Source organism: Epinephelus moara, chromosome 21 (assembly GCF_006386435.1).
Source record: "Epinephelus moara isolate mb chromosome 21, YSFRI_EMoa_1.0, whole genome shotgun sequence".
NCBI classification, from domain to species: Eukaryota; Metazoa; Chordata; class Actinopteri; order Perciformes; family Serranidae; genus Epinephelus; species Epinephelus moara.
In genome coordinates this window covers 19,523,480-19,536,220 of record NC_065526.1, presented here as the reverse complement: position 1 = coordinate 19,536,220, position 12,741 = coordinate 19,523,480, and positions in this window count along the sequence as shown.

Below are 12,741 nucleotides of genomic sequence, written 5' to 3'. Positions count from 1 at the left end.
TGTCCTCTTATAAATTAAGTACAGTCCCTTAAAGAATCAGTGATAATATATACTAATATTATATTGTCCTGTCCTCTCATCAAACATTACTCAGGGACAATCCTGTTGCTACTGTAGTTGATTAATCAGGCGGTACATTTTAGAAATGGCCCACTGACACTGAATTGGCGGTAAAATGTTTTTTTAAAAAATGTTAACATATCACATTTTGCAAAAATAAACTTTTTATATCTGTTCTATACTTTTGAAGATATAGGCCATGAAAATAAAATGTTAATACCATTAAACCCTCTGAAGTCAAGATTTCAAAATGTTTCTCCTCTTACATACTTAAATTCATGTATTCAAACTTTGAATTCACTAAGCATTTACACTCAGTTAAAACAAAATCTGAAATAAGGCACTTAAACAGCTGTAATGGTGGCAGAGTGTCCAGAATCAGACACTCCAGATACTGTTAACATTTTAAAGATTTTATAGCCTACAGCTTTTTTTTTTAATCTTTTCCATTTTTAAGTTTATCTAATTTCCATGTTCTCTACTCATTTTCTATATAATATGCTACAGTTTATAAGATACAAACACCATGTCAATGTCCATAACCTTTTTTATTTTAAGGTTTTTGGACTATTAAATGTGAAGGTGCCAGTACCTCCTTCTGTGTCCCCCCGTAAATGACGCCCCTTGATGAGTGACTCCACGGGTTCATATATTTTTATGTGACACATTGCACCCACATGAATCAGCATCCCAGTAAATTATCGTGACTTCTGTCATTTTTATTCACTGAGCAGCTCCATGACCTTTAGATGGACCTGACTGGAAGCACAGGAGAGTCACAGGCCACCTCTAGAGGGCAGCAAAGACTGAAGATTTCATAATTTGACTATATGGTGACTTCCTGTGTGAGTCAGTTGAGCAAACAACTCATCCTATGTGAAGAGAACGATGGGAGGAAAGTAAAGTTAACATTGAGTCAGACAGGAATGTTGGTGTGATGTCTGGCTGCGAGTGTGTGAAGGCATGTGTTATCTTACAGGATGAATATAGTTCTCAGCTATCACCTATATTTGCTGGAGATTCTCTCTTCTCTCCTGACAAGCTGATTTCACACCTGTCTGTTCACGCTTGTTTCGCTTGCATAGGACAAGACAACTCATGATGCCTCCTTCAAACACACACACACACACACACACACACGCACACGCACACACACACATGGTTTCTCAGTATAATTCCCAGGGGATGATTTTTATAGGGACAATTTTTGGCTGGGTGTATGTGTGCAGTCAGATGGAGCTCTCAGACATCTGAGTATGTAATGTAGACGAGGTTGTCATGTCTCACTGTGATAGAGGCCCAAAATATCCTGCAAACCTCACTCACACACATACACACAGATACATGCCTTCACTCGTGGTTGGGATCAAACAGTAGAGCTTTGCATGATTTAGGAGAAAACAATATTTTGTCTTACCTGCTGTTGCTAACTGTCATATGTCAATAAAGATGCTGAATACACTGAACTCCCCTGCACATATTGTCCTGTGACCCCTCTGCCAGTTGGCCTCACTGGCGACATCACAATGCACATTTTTCTCTGACACTTCCACAAAACCAATCAGATTGTCTGTGGAAACATCTGGTCTTCAATTATAACCCACCTGTGCGTCAGTGTGCATCAAACAGAGATGACGCGACAAGGCTCTAATTGGATTAATTGCATAATTTAATTATGTCTCAGCTGCTGTTGCACCATTAGACAAAGACTGTATTTGTGCCTGTCTGGTTTTAGATATATAGACCTGTATTGTCATTGCATTTACATTTACAATTACACAGTTTTAGCTACACTACACTGGCCCCCAGTAACTTCTCGAATAGATTTTGGGGCTCTTTTACTTGTTTTTAAAGCTCTTACTGGTTTGGGACTGGCCTACATTGCAGACTCTCTGTTGTTTTATTATCCTTTACCAGCCCTCAGATCTTCTACCGCTGGGTTTTTTATTACACAAAATTATACGCACAAGAAAATAGGCAGCACAGCTTTTGTTAACAATGCTCCAAATGCCCTTCCAAAAGCCATAAGAGATTATCGTCAATATTTTATATTAATTCTCAAACTATTACTATTCTTATTGGTCTCTTTTTATATTTTGTTTATCATTGACTGTCTTTTTATTGCCTAGCTGCTAATTTGTGCTCACATTTTTTCCCTGATAACTTGATCCAGATGTCCAGGAGGTCTCTTTCTCTCCAAATGGATTTGGTTTAAACCGGTAAAATAACTTAATAAAGCAGTTTTACTTTACAAATCAGTGTTTCTCAAATGCTGTTGGGCTCATTGCAGACTGGTCACTAGCCTAGCACCTGCTAATGCTAATGCTAACATTTTTACTAACGTTAACTTAATCCAGACGTTCAGGAGGTTTTTCCAGGAGCTGAGTTATCCACAGAGGTCTGTTCCTCTCCAAAATAAACAAACCTGCTGATTTCAACCAGAAAAAACACTGAATGAAGCAGTTTCACCTTACAAATAAGTGTTTTTTCGATGCTGCTCATTGTTGAGGGGCTGCTAACTATGGAGGCCGATGCAAAAATCCAATGAATGAATGGCCCTATCTAGAGACAGTGTTTGGTTTGTCCGATCTGGGCTCATGGCAGTGCAATGCGGCAGACTCCATGGGCAAGGAATCTGCCAAGGAGGTTAAAAAGGGGAGAAGACACAGTCATACTATTGAGGTGCAACACTTGGGCAGTGAAATCTGGTCTGCACCTGCTTAAAGAGTCAGAAGCCAACACACTATCATAGAACACTGATGCGTTTCACTGAGGTGTCTGCAGTCGGCCTGGGGTATATATGAATATATGTTTGTATGAAAAATAAAGATCTGGGCAAGAATTACAATTCTGTAATTATTGAAAAAGTATGTGATAAAAGACCATAAACAAATGCTTTCAATATGTAAATGTTCTATTAGAGCTCACTTTGAACTTGACTTAATCTGGCACTTGGGCAGCGATTTTCAACGTCAGAAAGCAACTAAAAAAGGCATCCTTTAATGTCGGCGTGATACACAGCTGTTTGCCATTATAGTTTTACAGCACCCGTGGTGTCAGGTGGAAATGCAGGATGACAAGGATGAAAGTTAAGGCAGCAAAAGTCCCAGTGGGGTGGGTGGGAGTGGTGGATGGGTCCCACAAACACCGACTTTCACCCGAGAGAGCGGTGTTCGCATCCTGTAAGATTCTAAAGCCAAACCCTGTTCTTTTTTCCTAAACCCAACCATGTCTGTTTGTTGTTGAAGGAAAGAAAATGTCAAAAATATCAATTCATAGTGTCTTTTGAAAGAGACTGCATGTAAACATTTAATTTCCTGTGAAAACGTAAGTGTATCTTGAAAGAAGACAATGCATGTAACAGGTAGAACTTGTCACGCCGTCCAAGAACGTCAACAACCAATGTACACAGGGTACCTTGCACATCGTATGTGGACATGGAAAGTCCATGACCAAAACGTCAATATGTGACAAGGTCGGAGTGAGAATGTTTTGACTGCATGTTGGCTGCCATCCATTTGAGTGGACCCAAAGGTTCTGTCTAGCCAAGTGCACCCAAAGACCACCTGAGCAGACACTATTTTTATTTCTAGTGCCATCTACTGTAACCATTCAGCTTCACAGCTTCAGTTACATTGCACATATCATGTCATACTCCATCGTTGCCATGAGGTCAAAGAGTGTGTCCCAGCCTTCTATGAGTAGCCTTCCCTCCCTATGTAAATATAAACGTCTCATTCTAAGGTATCTAAAAAACAACAATTCTTATTTTCAGGAGATTTAACACTAAAGAAAACACAGTTACTGACAGTGCTGTGAAATTTACCCTTAAGCTAACATGCTTATAAGGAAGTTTTCTATGTGCTCTGACTCTGTGAAGTGCTCCCTGTTCAGAACCTACATCACACCGTTATATACTGCTCAACTGTGGTCTAACTATAAGAAAAAGAGTATGCAGAGGCTCAAGGTAGCATACAATGATGCAATGAGGCTGCTGCTTTGTGTCCCTAGGTGGCATAGTGCCAGTCAATTGTTCGTGTCCACTAGAGTGCCAACCTGTGAGGCACTCTTAAGACAGCTGATGTTTAGTTTTATGTGTCGCCTGGACAAGTCAGAGAACCACACAATAGAAGCCCTAGTCAGCCCCCTGAAAAGCTGCTATAGATTCACTTCTAGGCTGAGACGGCATTGGTGCAATAGCTTGTATATCTTATGATATGCACAATTGTTGTATTTTTGTATCTCCTTTTTTTCTACTATTTATACTGTATGTTGTGATATATGGACCTGTGTCTGCAATAAAGCTTTATATATTATATTCCATTTCTGCCAGTATATCCAGATGAATCCTTTACACTGGACGTTTAAAGGCACTTCTATTAATCTGTATGTCGTTGGTTTGGAGGAACTTGCAGAGAAAACATGCAGACCTTTGGAAATATTTAAACCACCAAGACAGCTAGCAGATTAAATTCCAAGTGCGATCTCCCAGGGAAGCCACCCAAAAAATGTGACAACTAGACATCCATGTTTTTGACGAGACACACAGGTGCTACTCTTCTCTGTCCAACAGTGAGAGGTGCAGGCACAGCTGGCTGATCCACATATTTTTAGGTGTTTTCTGACTCCAAAGTCAACAGCACAAATCAATATTTCTTATAATATGTTACCAGATATCATAATTAGTTTGTTTTCTCTCTGCAGGTGGCTCAGTGATAAATACCGTAGTCATCCCAGCAGTTAAAAAACTTGAGCATAGTGACACGGCTGCACTAAGTTGTCCATTGGCGTGAATTCCAGGCTAAATGTGTTTGTCTGTTTGTTGTTTGGCTCGTGATAGACTGGAAAACTGTCCAGCATTTACTCAGGCTCTTGCCAAGTGTCTGCTGGGATAGACTTCACTCACCATTAACAAGGGAGACATGTGTCTATAGATAAAGAGCCACATGTATCGCCAATATTTGGTAATATACTATAACAATACACACACCATTCATTTGGAACATTGTGCTGATATTTGCAGATGAAGTAGATGTTTTCTTCTCCGAGCATTAGTTAATAAACTGTCCGTTCCTCTGGCAGACGGTACCTGGGGAAATTAACATAGTTACAGTTTTCAGCAGACTTTTTCATCTTCATCAGGCAGCCAGATCATTGGCATTTAACAGAGTCATTATTTTGAACCATTTCCCTACTTTGAGTCTTGATAGCCTGTTTCTGTTTTATAGCACCACAAAACTGGTGGATTTGACTCGGAATTCTGACGAGTGACAGAGCGACTGAACGCTAAATATGAACTGCAAAATGTCTTTATTATTTACATAATTTCCCCCATCATTCTTCTTCATCACTTTCTGATATCTTTCTGGAACCCTACTGACTGATCTGAGGTGAACTGTCAGAGGAAGAGATATCAGATATCACAAAAAGTTTTCCTTTACCATCAAGAGGCAAATTGTACCAGAGCTCACAGATGTCTGACACTGAGTGGTAGAAGGCTTTGTCCCTTTCAAAACAAGATTAGAGAGGTTCACTTTAAAAAATGTATGATAACATATGATGTTGTCAAGATCCACTGGCTTGGATGAAAAATGTACAGTTTGAAGAGTGAACCTGAAACATTGACACATCTGCTTTATACTTGTTCACATTGTATTTAAAGGTCCAATGTGAAGGATTTAGGGGGATATATTGGCAGAAATGGAACATAATATAATAAGTATGTTTAATTTAGTGTATAATCACCTGAATTTAAGAGTATTCGTGGTTTTGTTACCATAGAATGAGCCGTTTATATCTACATATGGGAGTGGGACCTCATTTACATAGCTCACCATGTTGCATTGCCATGTTTCTACAGTAGCCCAGAATGAATAACCAAACACTGCCTCTAGATAGGGTCATTCATGTTTTTGCATTTTTGTGTCAGCCACCGTAGTTAGCAACCCCTAACTAGCAGTATCATCAAGACATATATTTGTCAATTGAAATTGCTTTATTCTGTGTTTTAAACGGTTTAAATCACCTGGTCCGTTTGTTTTGGAGAGGAAGAGACCTCTGTGGATAATTTGGCTCCCGGTGAAAACCCTCCTGGACGTCTGGGATCTTGAGTTATCAGAGAAAAAAGCTGGGCTCACATCAGCAGGACTCTAACATACCAAACAGTGTCAGAGAAATATTGATTTGTAAAGTGAGACTGCTTTATTCAGTGATTTTACCGGTTCAAATTAACAGAACCATAAGCATGGAAGTATGAGTGCAGTGATGTGTACAATGTGTGAAATGAACGTATTTATTTTCATACATAAAAGGGAGTATAAATGAGCCTTATATCTACATAGAAAGCGAGTCCTCATCCCTGTAGGCTATTCCACCATATTTCTACCGTAGCCTAGAATGAACAAGCCAAACACTCTCTTTAGATAGAGCCATTAGCATTTTTGCGTCAGCCACCATAGTTAACACCCCCCCTGTGACAAGCAGCATCAGAAAAACCCAGATTTTTTTTTAACCTGAAACTGCTTTATTTAGTGTCTTTACCAGTTTAAATCACCAGGTCCGTTTGTTTTAGAGAGGAAGAGACCTCTGCAGATAATTCGGCTTCCAGTAAAAACCTCCTGAACATCTGGATCTTAAGTTATCAGAAAAAAAATCTAAGACCACATTAGCAGGTGCTGAGCTAGTGACTCATCTCCAAACAGCAAAGGAGAAACACTGATTTGTTTTTATTGGTTTAAACCACCTGGTCCATTTGTGTTGGAGAGGAAGAGACCTCCTGAACAATGAAAAGTGAAGGAATTCTAACCAGGAGAAGTTTCAGCTGGTTGCCTGGACCTTCAATTTTGGACAGATTTAGAAATATATATTTTTTAGAGTTTTTAAAGTTATTTTTTATGATAGATTTTGTTATCATAATTCAGTCTCTGGAGCATGTACATAATAAAAAGTTTATCTGTCATTTATTATTATGAATTGATCTCTTCAATTACATCATTTTAAAATGTTGTCTTTTTTTCACATGCTTAATGATTTTTTTTTGTCTGTCATTTGTCTTACTTGAGAATATGTGAAGTCCAGGATGTCTGCCTGTGTATTATCTATTTTCTTAATTTAAAAAAATCCATTCCCACATCAAACTGGGGTCAAACCAAGTCAATAACCATATAGGCTCCAACGTTATTGCTGCACTTCCACAAGCTGCACAGCAACCAAAACAGAAAAATATTTCCCACTTATGGAGCTTTGATGTTGTTGACAGCGTCTGCATTAGCACAGACGGAGAGCTGTGGTTGAAAGTGAAGCTTTTAACATCAGAAGGTACTGTTATGACAGTAAACTGCATCTATGACAGGAGCACATAAACACCATAATTCATATCTATAAATACTCAAATCTTACATGAGTATGAAGACACGTAACTCTGATAATGAAGACACGTGACTCATACCTATGGGAATATTTATCAGTAGATTATTTGAGTGTGAGTTGTCAAGTGTTGGAGATATCGTTGGAGAGATGTCTGCCTTTTCTCCAGTGTAGTGGAACTAAATGACACTCAGCTTGTGGTGCTCAAAAAGACTGAAAAAAACTCAACAGACATCAATACACTGTTACTCAAAATAATCCACAGACCTTGTTGTGAGCAGTTTCATGTAGGAACTATTTTCTGTCTAAAAAAACTACACCTGCCAACCGTATCACTGTGCAGAAGGAAGCATGCATCTACTGCTGCTCAGCCTTGCTTCCATTTTTTCCCAGTAGCCATTTGTGATATTGCAGTGAAAAAATTCCCTGCAACCGCAAAAGCATTTTTCCCATTGACCACCATTAATAAAATGAAGTTTGTAAAACTGTTGACAGGACACCTTGAACTACAAAAAGCAGTTATGACTCTTTATATCATGAATTTTTGATCCATTGAGGTTTTATATTTGTAAAACTTTCCCAAGCCCAGAAATCAATTAAAAAATCTGTGATGTCATCACTATGCAAAGTCTGTGAGTCGAGAGTGAGAGTGGGCGGAGCTAATGGGAGGAACACTACTGTGCATATGCAGTGGGCTGCATACTGAGGAAGTAAACCCAGAAAGTAGAAACTGATATGTTCCTTGTTTCTGCCATTTGAGCAGTTCCACTAGACTGAATAGGCGCCATCTTGGAGTTCGGTATCTAGTTATTATTTTACATCTTTACTACTCACTTGCCCAGCAACACTGACCTAGCTATCATTAAAATGCAGCCAAGGAGGACGCCCATGAGTGGATGCACTCTTCCTTCTGCGCAGTGATACAGTTGGCGGATGTAGATCGATAGAAAGAAAATAGTTCCTACATGAAACTGCTCACAACAAGGTCTGTGGATTATCTTGAGTAACCAGGTCATGATTTTTGGAAAGAGACATTGATGTTGAGTTTTTCAAATCATTTTTTCTGGCAGTTTGAGCACCACAAGCTGAGTGCCATCTAGTTCCATTATATTGGAGAGAAGGCAGACATCTCTGCGGCCAAAACAATCTATAGATTGAAAAACAGCTCTACAGGTAAAGCCCAGTTCAGACCAAAGATTTGCGACAAGATGAAACTGTTTTAGACCGTTGCAGCAGTGTGAACTGGCCGCGCTGAGCTCGACTAAAGCCGGCTGATGGTGTCACCTGCAACTCAGCTGGTCAAACTGCTGGCAGCTGGTTTTAAACTACATCACCTGTTTCAACAGCCAGTCAGCTTGTGGTGAAGTCTGCTGGTCAAGTCAAAATGACCGTAGACAGCATGTTTGCTTGCTGCAGCAGGTGCTCTGTCCATGTCGAGCCCTCTGTTTCCGTCCTCACGGTGTGCCGGTGTCGGACAGTGGGTTGCTGCTGCTGCTCCCTGTATGTTATGCTTTGCCCACACACACACACACACACACACACACACACACACATTCTCACTGACTGTTTATTTATAATATTGTGGCGTATTTATTATGAATACAGTCTATCTGATGCTTGTTTTGTTTCTGTTTTTCACCGTTTCATCACGACTATAAAAATGTAACTGTAGCCAGTATCTCACTATCACTATCCTCATTCATATTTTAAGAAGCTACAAATTCTATTCAGCCACAAAATAAGCCTGAAAATCTGCAAATCAGAACAGAAGCACAGTCAGTTGTTGCATAGAGATGATACACCATCTCATCTAGTTGCATTGCTGTGAACCGGCAGGTTTTTAGAACGTTGCAGAACAGCACATTGCAAGTAGTTGCATGTTTCAACTTCATGAATCTTTGGTCTGAATTAGGCTTAAAGCCTTAAAGCGTGGGGACGTTAGCGTTAGCACTAGTCGGCTGCTATGCTAACGTTCCAACTCTTCTCCGTGGGCTCCCGGCTCACGGAGAAGAGAGGAATGTTAGCGTTAGCTCCCAGAGTTAGCACTAGAGCTACTACGGCTACTGGAGTAGCTTGCAGCTATGCAGCGTTTCTACCAGCTCTTCTAGCCACTGAGCCCCGCCTCCATTTCAGCAAATATATTACATTTATTACAGGTACCATCATCATTGAAGTAGGCAGAGTAGCTGAATACAGCCGCCAGGCTGCCCGCCAGGCTACATTTTACAATGCTAATTGCAAATGTTAGCTGGGCTGCCGGGCTACTCACCTAACACAACCGTAACGCCTGACCATGAACACATGAACGTGAACATACATGAACGCGCACCGGACCGGCTTGTAAACAATGGGCTGGAGATCAACACAGAGAGAGGGTGTGTGAGGTCATGCTATACTCCAGATGAAATTACACCTCTAGTTCTTCACATAGCAATTTTTTAATTCCTTCAATCTATTGCTCCTTTAAGAGAGAAATTTATTTTTGATTTGGAGTGAACTCTTCCTTTAAGCTTCTGAAAATTAGCTGCTCAAGATTCAGAGCATAAAAACACACATCCACACACTTGTGAGGATGTGCTCTTGATGTCTTTATTACCATTACAAAACACCCTCAAAAGCAGGACATGATCAACTTTTCCATCGAGCTCTGGTCACCTTGACAACTTTACTTGCTTCAGTTCAAATACAGCTCCCTGCATGGGTGTGGCAGCAGGGCAGACTCCTGCATGTACAACACCAAAGACAGACAGAATCAGAGGAAATCCCCTTTTGCTCGTGAGCCTTTTTTCTTCCCCTTGCTCTTTTCTGAGGAAATTTTAAAGGAACCTCTGGGAGAACAGAGAGCGTGGGTGACAGAACGGCTGGTACAGCAGCCTCTCTACCACTGTTGCGGTTGTACGGACCCAAGTTGTAAAGCATGCAGATGAAGCAGCAAATGCCTATCAAATATTCATCGGGCCAGGGGAGGCAGTGCAGCTTGTAAAAGACGATGAAATAGAGGGGGCAGGAGAAGTCGCTTCTCTTTCCCTCTGATGCTCTCTCACTGCTTGTCTCTTTTCCTCCGCCTAATTCACCATCTCCACCACGCACACCTTTTTTGATGGGGCCCGCAGGCTGCTTAGTCATTTAAGCCAATGTACAAAATGAATGAAGGAGCTAATAGTGATTTATGTGATTTACAGGTACTTTCCTGGCAGTATGATCTGTTCTATAATCCATCTGCTTATGAATATATCTCCTATCATGTCCCAGTATAAGGCTGATTTGGCTCAGATTGATCAGTGTGAGTGTGAACGTCTGTGAGAGGTGTATATGTAGTTGTAAATGCAGCAGGGCTGCAGACAGGCTACCTTCCTCATCACCGGCTGCAACGGGCAGCATGGGGAGATCTCTGCGGTCATCACCTTCCACTGCCATGGCAACGGCCTGCGAGTCACCCCGGGCGGGCCCCGCACGCCGCAACGTCCATTTACAGTCCAGGGCTGACTGCTGATGAGCCCCAGAGAATGTCAGAGCAGACCAAGACGGACACGTGAACACACTCACGCACGACATCAAAACAGTGCTTTTGTGGCTTTTTTAAATGATCAACAACAGATGGAGGCATGGAGCATCTACAGGCAGCACAGAGTGGGATGTCCAACCTCCATCAGTGTGAATGAGTAAGAGAGGCAGGTGACACACAAATCTTCCTCTCTCTCTGACTTCCCTTTGTTCACATTTTCTCATATTTGTTCATATGTGAGTGTCTGCTTAAAGGGACAGTTCACCTTAAAATCAAAAAAACATATTTTCCCTCTTACCTGTAGTGCTATTTATCAGTCTAGATAGTTTTGGTGTGAGTTGCTGAACACTGGAGATATCAGCCATGGAGATGTCTGCCTTCTCTCCAATATAATGGAACTAGACAGCTCAAGATAATCCACAGACCTTGTTGTGAGCAGTTTCATGTAGGAACTATTTTCCTCTCACCGAACTACACCCGCTAACTGTATCATCGCACAGACGGAAGTGTGCTTCTACTCATGGACGAGAGGCTTGTGCTCATGGCAACGCAAGATGTAAATATTAAAGGTCCAGTGTGTAGGATTTAGGGGGACATATTGGCAGAAATTGAATATAATATAATCAGTATGTTCTCTTTAGTGTATAGTCACTTGAAAATATGAATTGTTGTGTTCTTGTTACCTCTGAATGAGCCATTTATAGCCCAGTAGTTCAGTAGTTTGTTTTGGAGAGGAAGAGACCTCTGCAGATAATTTCACTCCTGGAAAAAAACTCCTGAGCAATGAACACTGAAGGAATTCAAACCTGGTGAAGTTTCAGCCGGTTGCAATCTGCAGTCCTCACCACTAGATGCCACTAAATCCCCCTAAATCTTACACACTGGACCTTTAATGGCGTCCTCCTCAGCTGAGCTGTAACATCAGCTAGCTCAGTGGTGCTTAGCTAGCAGTAGATGCACGATTCCTGCTGTGCAGTGATACAGTTAGTGGATGTGGTTCAGTAGAAAGAATATAGTTCCTACATGAAACTGCTCACAAGGTCTGTGGATTATCTTGAGTAACCTGGTCATGATTTCTGGAAAGAGACATTGATGTTGAGTTTTTAAAATGTATTTTTTTTCTTGCAAACATCACAAGCCAAGTGCCATTATATTGGAGTGAAGGCAAACATCTCTATGGCTGATATCTCCAACACTCGAAGAGCAGCACAATGAGGAGCTTTGACATCAATTTTACATAGTGGCCAAACGTGTAATTACAACATCAGGGCTCATTACGTGATGCTATAGGGCCCTGAATGACTTTTTCCCATTGACTTACATGACAAAAGAGACGTCTGTAAATGAGTGGATACATTTTTTGAGTGTCACAACCACCACAAAAATGATTCATTTCACTATAAGGATTTGATCCACCCTAAGACCCCGATTTCATACCGCAGAAATCAAGCTCTTTTGGCTTCATGTGCCTCTGAGTAACTTTCATATGAACATAGCCTCCAAAGCTGTATCCAGTTCTCTTCATACATCTATGACTCAGCAACTCAGACCAAAACCACCTAGACTGATAAATAGCACTACAGGTAGGAGGGAAAGTTTTGCATTGAACATGTCCCTTTACCTGTGTCTATGTATACAATATACAGGGTAACACTGTGTGGCCAAAAATAAGTGGACACCTCTGTACTGTGTACTTTGTTGTGTACTAGGCCCCATGGTTCCATTAGAGAAAGGCTTTACATATAATGATGTTTTCTTTCTGGGATGGCCTGAACAGAGCGGGTCTTGTGATCCCTGCAGCACGTTTGAAG